The sequence below is a fragment of the Anguilla rostrata genome, unplaced genomic scaffold (genome assembly GCF_018555375.3).
Source record: "Anguilla rostrata isolate EN2019 unplaced genomic scaffold, ASM1855537v3 scaf0457, whole genome shotgun sequence".
NCBI classification, from domain to species: Eukaryota; Metazoa; Chordata; class Actinopteri; order Anguilliformes; family Anguillidae; genus Anguilla; species Anguilla rostrata.
The window spans coordinates 1-8,283 of NW_026985971.1; the positions used below are offsets into that span (position 1 = coordinate 1).

General features: G+C 47.7%; 1 pseudogene; it reads left to right on the forward strand.

Moving 5' to 3' along the window:
* Positions 1 to 320: 320 nt before the first annotated feature.
* LOC135246527 (scavenger receptor cysteine-rich type 1 protein M130-like) lies at positions 321 to 8,241 on the forward strand (annotated as a pseudogene).
* The last annotated feature ends 42 nt before the right edge of the window (positions 8,242 to 8,283 follow it).

Sequence of the window (8,283 nt, forward strand, 5' to 3'; positions counted from 1 at the left end):
TCTGTGTCTGTTTTGCGTGTTGCATGATGTTGTGTGAGTGTGTGTGTTGTTGTGTGCGCTGATGTGTGTGTGTTTGTATATGTTGTGTGTGTTGTGTGTGTGGTGTGTGTTTGTGATGTGTGTGTGTTGTGTGTCGTGTTTGTGTGTGTGGTGTGTGGTGTGCGTGTGTTCTGTGTGTTTGTGGTTTGTTGGTGTGTGTGTGTGTGTGTGTGTGTGTGTGTGTGTGTGTGTGTGTGCATGTGTGTGTGTAGTTTGTGTGTGTGTGTGTTGTACCTGTGTATTCTGTTAGCCTCTTCCATAAGCTTCCTTTATTATCTCAGTGTTGGTCAGATGCTAACCCCACTGTGCTGTGTGTAGGGTACTCTGAGTCCAGGCTGGCTGACGGCCCTGACAACTGCTCTGGTCGAGTGGAGTTGCAGCACCTGGTACTGGGGGACAGTGTGTGATGCATGCTGGGACAGGAGAGCCTCCAATGTCCTCTGTCAGCAGCTGAAGTGTGGGACTGCAGTGGCAGTGCCAGGACAGGCCTGGTTTGGAGAGGGAGTGGCCAATCAGAGCCGATGTGTTTGATTGCCATGGGAACGAGACACGCCTCTCACATGTGCTGTTTCCTCATGGAGCCGAGCTGTGCTCTCACATGGACAGGATGCTGGAGTCATCTGCTCAGGTGAGGAGTCCTGCTCTCTGTACTGTGTACATGGCACAATTAGCACACGTTACTGCAGAGGAGAGAGAGAGAGAGAGAGAGAGAGAGAGAGAGAGAGAGAAGAGTAACCAGCTCTACCCAGACCCAGAGTCCCCTGGGACAACTGCCATCAAATGAACATTTTTACAAAATATCAACAACAAAAAATATCACACCCACTGCACCAAAAATTTTGACAAAAATCAACAAAAACTATACATTGACAGTTGGCATGAAGAAATGAAACAATAAACTGGAAATGTATTGTGCTCTAGGCTAAGATTGCTCCCTGTCAGAATATCTCACTAGAGTTAAAAACCAAAAGCGAAGGCACACAATGTACAGACTCAGTGACCACAGCCTTGCCATCGAAATTGGTTGCCACAAAAAGACCTGGCTGGCAAAAGAGAACAGGCTGTGTGCTCACTGCAATCTGGCAGGTGGAGACAGAGGCCCACTTCCTGCTTTCCTGCCCCATGTACCTCCCAATCAGAAACCAATATTTTCCCAAATTCACTGAACAGACTAATCAGTACCTATCGGAACCAAATAAATAAATAAAAATTCTGGGGAAGAGGAAATCGCAATAGAGGCGGCAGCCCAGCATGTCTCTGCCTGCCGTAAATTAAGAGAGGGTGTGGGTTTAACAGAGGAGTCTAACACTATCCCTAATACACTTGGGTTTATCAGAGGAGTCTAACCCTAACCCTAATACACTTGGGTTTATCAGAGGAGTCTAACCCTAATACACTTGGGTTACAGAGGAGTCTAACCCTAATACACTTGGGTTTAACAGAGGAGCCTAACCCTAACCCTAATACACTTGGGTTTATCAGAGGAGTCTAACCCTAATACACTTGGGTTTATCAGAGGAGTCTAACCCTAACCCTAATACACTTGGGTTTATCAGAGGAGTCTAACCCTAACCCTAATACACTTGGGTTTATCAGAGGAGTCTAACCCTAACCCTAATACACTTGGGTTTAACAGAGGAGTCTAACCCTAACCCTAATACACTTGGGTTTATCAGAGGAGTCTAACCCTAATACACTTGGGTTTATCAGAGGAGTCTAACCCTAATACACTTGGGTTTCAAGGAGCTAACACTATAACTTGGGTTTAACAGAGGAGTCTAACCCTAATACACTTATGTTTACTTATTTTTATTTAATTTAACCAGGTTAGTCTTATTGAGATTAGAAATCTCTTTTTCAAGAGAGACCTGGCCAAGAAAGCAGCAGTTGATTGCAGACACAACAAAATTTCAACATTTAACATATTATAAAAGCAGACAAACAGCAATGTTCAAAGTTTATCAGAGGAGTCTAACTCTAACCCTCATACATTTGGGATCCTCAGGCTCTGCCCTCTCAGCTCTGGACGGGACAGTGCGGCTGGCTGGAGAGGGTGCGTGTGAGGGCCAGGTGGAGGTGTACTACCAGCAGACCTGGAGCAGAGTGGGGGGGTCCTGGAGCTTCAGTGAGGCCTCGGTGGCCTGCAGGCAGCTGGGCTGTGGCTCTGCAGTGCAGGTCTACAGCTCCTCTCCGTCTGGGACGGGGGGCAGTGGGGAGTGTCTGATGGGGGTTCAGTGCTCCGGGAGAGAGGCTCACCTGGGGAACTGCAGCACTCCACACAAACTCACCTGCAGCTCCAGGGAACAGGTGTCCATCGTCTGTTCCAGTGAGTACAGGTTACTAATGAAGCTTCTCTGCAGTCTCTAGCTGCTTGTTTGACATGGGGGATATAGTATACTCAACCTAAAGGCTTTTTTAAAAGTATTAGGAATCAGAGTATTTAAAACAGACAGAGCCTGTGTAAAAACTCAGATAACTTCTCTCTATTTCTCTTTCTCACCCCCTCTCTCTCCCCCTCTCTCCCTTTTTCTCTCCCTCTCTCTCTCTGTTTCTCCCTCTCTCTCTCTCAGATCACAGGACTCTCAGGCTGGTGGGGGGAGGGGGGGACTGTGCGGGACGGTTGGAGGTGTTCCACAGGGGCTCCTGGGGGACAGTTTGTGATGACTCCTGGGACCTGGAGGATGCTCAGGTGGTGTGCAGGCAGCTCCAGTGTGGGACGGCCCTCAGTGCCCTGCTACCCTCCTTCTTTGGGCCAGGAAATGGACCCATCTGGCTGGATGAGGTGGGCTGTGTGGGGAACGAGACGTCCCTGTGGGACTGTCCCACAGCCGGATGGGGACAAACTGACTGTGGACACAAGAAGGACGTGGGGGTCGTGTGTTCAGGTTTGGAACTCATTGGAACATCTAAAGTTTCTGCTTTTACTCTGACACTAATTTGGTGTGAATACATGATACCTGATTGGTCAGTAAATTCAGGTGTTCAAAGTGATGAGATTTATCTCAGGAGAGCAGTGGCTAACAGAACACACAGCTTTTCATCCTGACTTATACCTGCATCCGATACATTTACCTTTCTATCCTCTGTAATTTCTGGCACAAGATTTTAAGGTTATGTTTATTTTTAAACCAAATTTCTAACACTGTTGTTGTAGAGTTCAAGGAGATGAGACTGGCCGAGGGCTGTTCTGGGAATTTGGAGGTTTTCTACAATGGCACCTGGGGCAACGTGTGCTACAATCAAATGACTAGAGACACGGCTACTCTCATATGTCAGGAGCTGAACTGTGGGAAGAGCGGACTTGTGTCTAAAACACAGTCAAGACTGGAATCAGCTCCAAACTGGCTGGATCATTTCAGATGTCGCCCACATGACTCCACTCTGTGGCAGTGCCCATCAAAGCCTTGGGGTGAGAATACCTGCGGGCAAACCAGCGTGGCTTCACTTACCTGCTCAGGTAAACCTCACTCTACTGCAGACTTTATACTCCTGTTAGGACCAGTATAATAAACCTCATGACTGCAAACACAGTATCACTCCTATTGGGAACAGCAGCATAAAACTCCCCCCCCCCCCCGCTCGACGAAATCCAACAGCTCCCCCCCCCTCCCCGCTCAGAAAGATTTGCTTAGGGCCACTGAACTCCTAGGGCCGGCCCTGGTACTTTTTAGAAACAATAGAATTAGAACTGACTCATACATGCAGATGGGGAGGACGATATGAAATCATTAATGAAGCTAATTTGCTCTAAACTGGTAAATATGTAAGTCCGCTTATTAGTTTTTGCAACATTAAATTGGTAAAACTATGGATTGTGATTTTTTAAAAGGTTTTTAGTGTAACCCCATGAATGAGATTTTTTGAAGCTCTAAGTAGTGCAGTTTGTTTCTGATATGGAATGAACCTGTTTCTGTCTTCGTGTTTTAAAATTTTTCAAAATTTGTAGTTCATTTATTTATTTTTTTCTCTTCACATCAAAGGGGAAGAGGATGATGAAGTTCCACGAAGCAAATTGTCATGTTCCTCAGCAGCGAATCAGAGAGCTTGCCCAAGTACGTTTTTTTTGTTGAATCCTGTGGTAAGCCGCTCTGAATAAGAGTGTCTACTGAACGTAATGCAAATGTTGAGCAGGCTGCATCCACAGCCACAAATCCACTCTGCTTTGGCAAAGCAGAAAGCATTACATCAGGTCTGCCATAATATTAGTGCAGATGTGTCTGTGGGAGATGCTAAACATAATGAGGTCAGTCATAGTGTTAATGGAGATGTGTCTGTAGGAGATGCTAAACATAATGAGGTCAGCCATAGTGTTAGTGGAGATGTGTCTGTAGGAGATGCTAAACGTAATGAGGTCAGTCATAGTGTTAGTGGAGATGTGTCTGTAGGAGATGCTAAACATAATGAGGTCAGCCATAGTGTTAGTGGAGATGTGTCTGTAGGAGATGGTAAAGGTAATGAGGCTGCTCAGCTCATCTGTGTCTCCTGCTCTAGGTCACTGGCCCCTCCGGCTGGTGGGGGGTGAAGGCGGGTGCTCTGGGAGGCTGGAGGTGTTCCACGGGGGCTCCTGGCGGACGGTGTGTGGAGACTCCTGGGACATGATGGATGTCCAGGTGGTGTGCAGACAGCTGGGCTGTGGGTCAGCAGCAAAGGCTCATGGTAATGCTACATTTGGGATGGGGAACGGCACCCTCTGGCTGACTGAGGTGAACTGCAGGGGCACTGAGATGCACCTGTGGGACTGCCCACATTCTGTGCACCAGCACAGCTGCTGCCCACACCAGAACCAGGTTGGGGTCACCTGCACAGGTGAGCCTGCGACTCCAGATCACCTCAGGCTGACTGCCAGCTTCTGAGAAGATTAATCACTGGAGCCCTGACAGAAACACACACCCTAAATGTCAGGGTCAGGGGTAGGACTCAGAAGCAGACCTAAAATCCGGTAAAAAACTTGGCGATTTATTTTCACAAACAGGGTAACAGAAACAGCAACGGTCTCGTAATCACTATACAGGCGTAGGTCGAAAATCCAAAAACTCCAAAATCCAATCGGGCAAAGGTACAGAACAGGAGCAGAGACCAGGTCAAGGGAACAGGCAAGAGTCGAAAACCAGAAGCTAAACAACAGAGCAGGCAGGCTAAATTCGTAGTCGGATAAACAGGCAAAATTTGAAAACCGGGAAATACAGAGATACAGAATTGAAGGCTCGAACGGCAACCGAGAAAAACAGGAACGATCTGGCACAGGCTAATGGGGCTAACAGAAATATATAGCAACGGAAACTGAACAGAGTGGAAGATGAGTTGCAGGTGGAACGGCGGCCAACGCTTGATTGATAATGTGGTGAGGCTTGATGGAATAATGAGGCACAGGCAGGACTGGGGGCGAGCTTGGCGGGAACCAGGAACCTAGAAACCAAGGCACACCCCATGCCCTCACACACCAGCACACACAAAGCATACATACGAAAAATAAAATAAACAGATAAAATAATAAAATAAATAAGGAGAAACAGGAACAGAATGGAAACTCAGGCAGACCTCCTGACACTAAACCCCAGGAGCAGCTTAAAGATCCACCCTGCATTACAGCTCAATGATTACTTTATTCATGCGCTCACTAATAATGCAAGTAAAAAACATGATGCTTTAGAACTACATTTACATTTATCAGAAGCTCGTATCCAGCGCAGCTTACAGAAGTGGAATGAGCAGAGAGGATGTGACATCATCAGGGTCACAGCCAATAACAGTGGGCAGGAAAGGAAGTGGAACAACTGAATGAATCACACAAGCCCTTTCTCATGCCCAATAAATAAAACAATGCATTTTAATTTATTCATTATTTTATTGTTTTAGGTACTCCTGCAATGACTACAATACCAAAGCCAGGTAAAGCTGCCCCAGGAGTCATTTATACAGTGAAAAGAGGACCTCACAACTAATCTCAGCTGATGGGACTAGCTTTTCCATGAATGCTCTGTTTTGCATTTCTACCATATAAATGGTGGTGGCTGTTTGCCTGGGTAGGTTGCTAAGTAACACTCAGTATTTGAGTGTTAACACACAACTGCTTCTTGCAGTTTTTTGCCTGTTGGCAACAGTACCTCTGCATTAATGCATTAAGACTGAATGTAATCCTATAGGTTTCTATCTAACAATAAACATGGTGTGGCTCTCTAAGCTTGCTGAATGCTGGTACCAAGCTAGCAGTTTGCTTAATTTAAATAGCCAATGTCCTTGAACAGAGAAGAGAGAACACCCATGTTCTAGTACAGATAGCACAGGCTTAGCTGAAGTTTACTCGCTGGAAAGTTAACCATGCACTTGCTCTCAGGCCACCTTTTTATGTTGTAGTGGGTATCTTGTGGAATGACTCAGTTTGCTTAATGCAGACAGTTGCTCTGCTTTAATAGGTCGCTGGATGGCTGGCTGTATAAGTACAGTACTGTAGGTGGAAACACAGCTGAGTGGTCAGTGTAAGTAGAGTTGAGGCAGTGTGCCATGTTCTCTGCTGAAGCCCAACCCCTTGCCTTCCCCGTTTTGCAGTTGTGTCCAAACAGCCAGTGCCCGGATCAAAGGAGGCTCCGCCCAGCCCGTCTATCCCAGCAGTGGCCTTCCTGGTGATGGGGGCGCTGTTGTTCCTGCTGCTGGCAGTGCTGGGTGTTCTGCTGTTCCAGAACAGAGCGCTGAAGAGAGGTAGGGGGCGGACGGGCGCTGGGTGAACCGCCATCACACGCCGAGTGTGACTGAAGAAGCCTCTCCAGTGATCAGCTCAGTGGGTTAACCACGCAGCTCTGAATGGGGGCTGATGGGAGGCTCGCCCAGTTAAGACCCTGCGCCAGTGCGTGTGGGTGGGCCCCGCAGTGTGGGGCCGAGTCCTCCATCACCAGCTGCCCTGAAAGCAAGGAGACTGCCGGGTGACGCGTGATTGGCTGCAGTGTTCCCGAGGGAGGGATTTGGTTGGCATGCTGACCTTGTCTTTTTGTGCACCAGCGCCCCCCTGTGGTCGATCACATTCCTGCAGTCTGCCTGAATCAGTTATCCGTTATGTGATAAAAGGTTGGACTGATCTCAGATCAGCAGTCCTACAGGGCCCTGGTCTCTGACAGGTGGCTGGTGTATGACAGTAGCTGTGTGCTGTACCTCTGCTGCTCATGCAGAGAGAAATGTGCTCTCTGAGAGGAGACTTTGACTCTGTGATTCTCTGTCTCTGCTCACACAGCCCTGTCTGAATGGGACCACGCCCCTCTGCATGAAGCTGTCTACGAGGAAATTGAGTACAAACTAGCTAGAGGGGGAACCTACAGCGCCCCCCGGTGGGGTGAGTGAATCTGATCTGTCCTCCTCGTGCTTCACTGTAAAGTCTTAAACACTCTGTGGAAGACCTCCTCAGAGCATGTGTGGTGTGGGCGGGGTCGGGACACACCCTCTCTCCTGTTCACAGGGAGTGGCCTATCAGAGGATCCGCCCTCTGGGTATGAAGACGTGGGGGACAGCGAGGGACACTCCCTCTCAGGTAAGGGGGCGGAGCTCTGTGGAGCTCTCAGTGGGTGTAGGTGGTGGTGTCCTGCTGTGTGACAGTCCTGAGATTCAGCCAGAAGTTCCCAGAAGTCTCCTTGCTTTCAGGGGATCTGGTGATGGAGGACACACCGGAGAACTATGATGATGTCATCCCAGCGGATAAGCATCCAGACAGTGTGGCAGGTGAGTGTTCTGATTGGTTGGTGGGATGATTCAATATTTTTTCAGTATCCTCATGAATACATTTAATTGCATTCCTTATTATATGCTGTATTTAGTTGTTTGTGCTAAAGAGCTTGTAGAGATTTGGAGGAGAAATCTCCGCATTGCTGGAATAATTTCATTACATAGAACAGTTCTTGCAGTTGACTTGTTTTGTTGTCCAGACTTAGACATGGAAATGACCTTTAAAGTTGTTGCCCCAATAATTACTGTAACAAATATAACCACCAAAACCAATATAGCCATCATGAGCACTATAACCAGTGTGCCGAGTTTAACCAGCACTGCTGCTTTGTCTGTTTAAGGGGAGCTGGTGGAGGGAGATGCACCAGAGCACTATGATGATGTCATCACCATGCAGCTGGGCCCAGATGCTTTTCCAGGTTGAGTTTCTCTTTACAGACAGAATGTTGGAGTGAAACACAATGTCTGTCACTGAATTTACTGTGTTCTGCTCAGGTGCTTTTCTGTGTCTCTGGCTGCAGTCATGTGATTTATTCA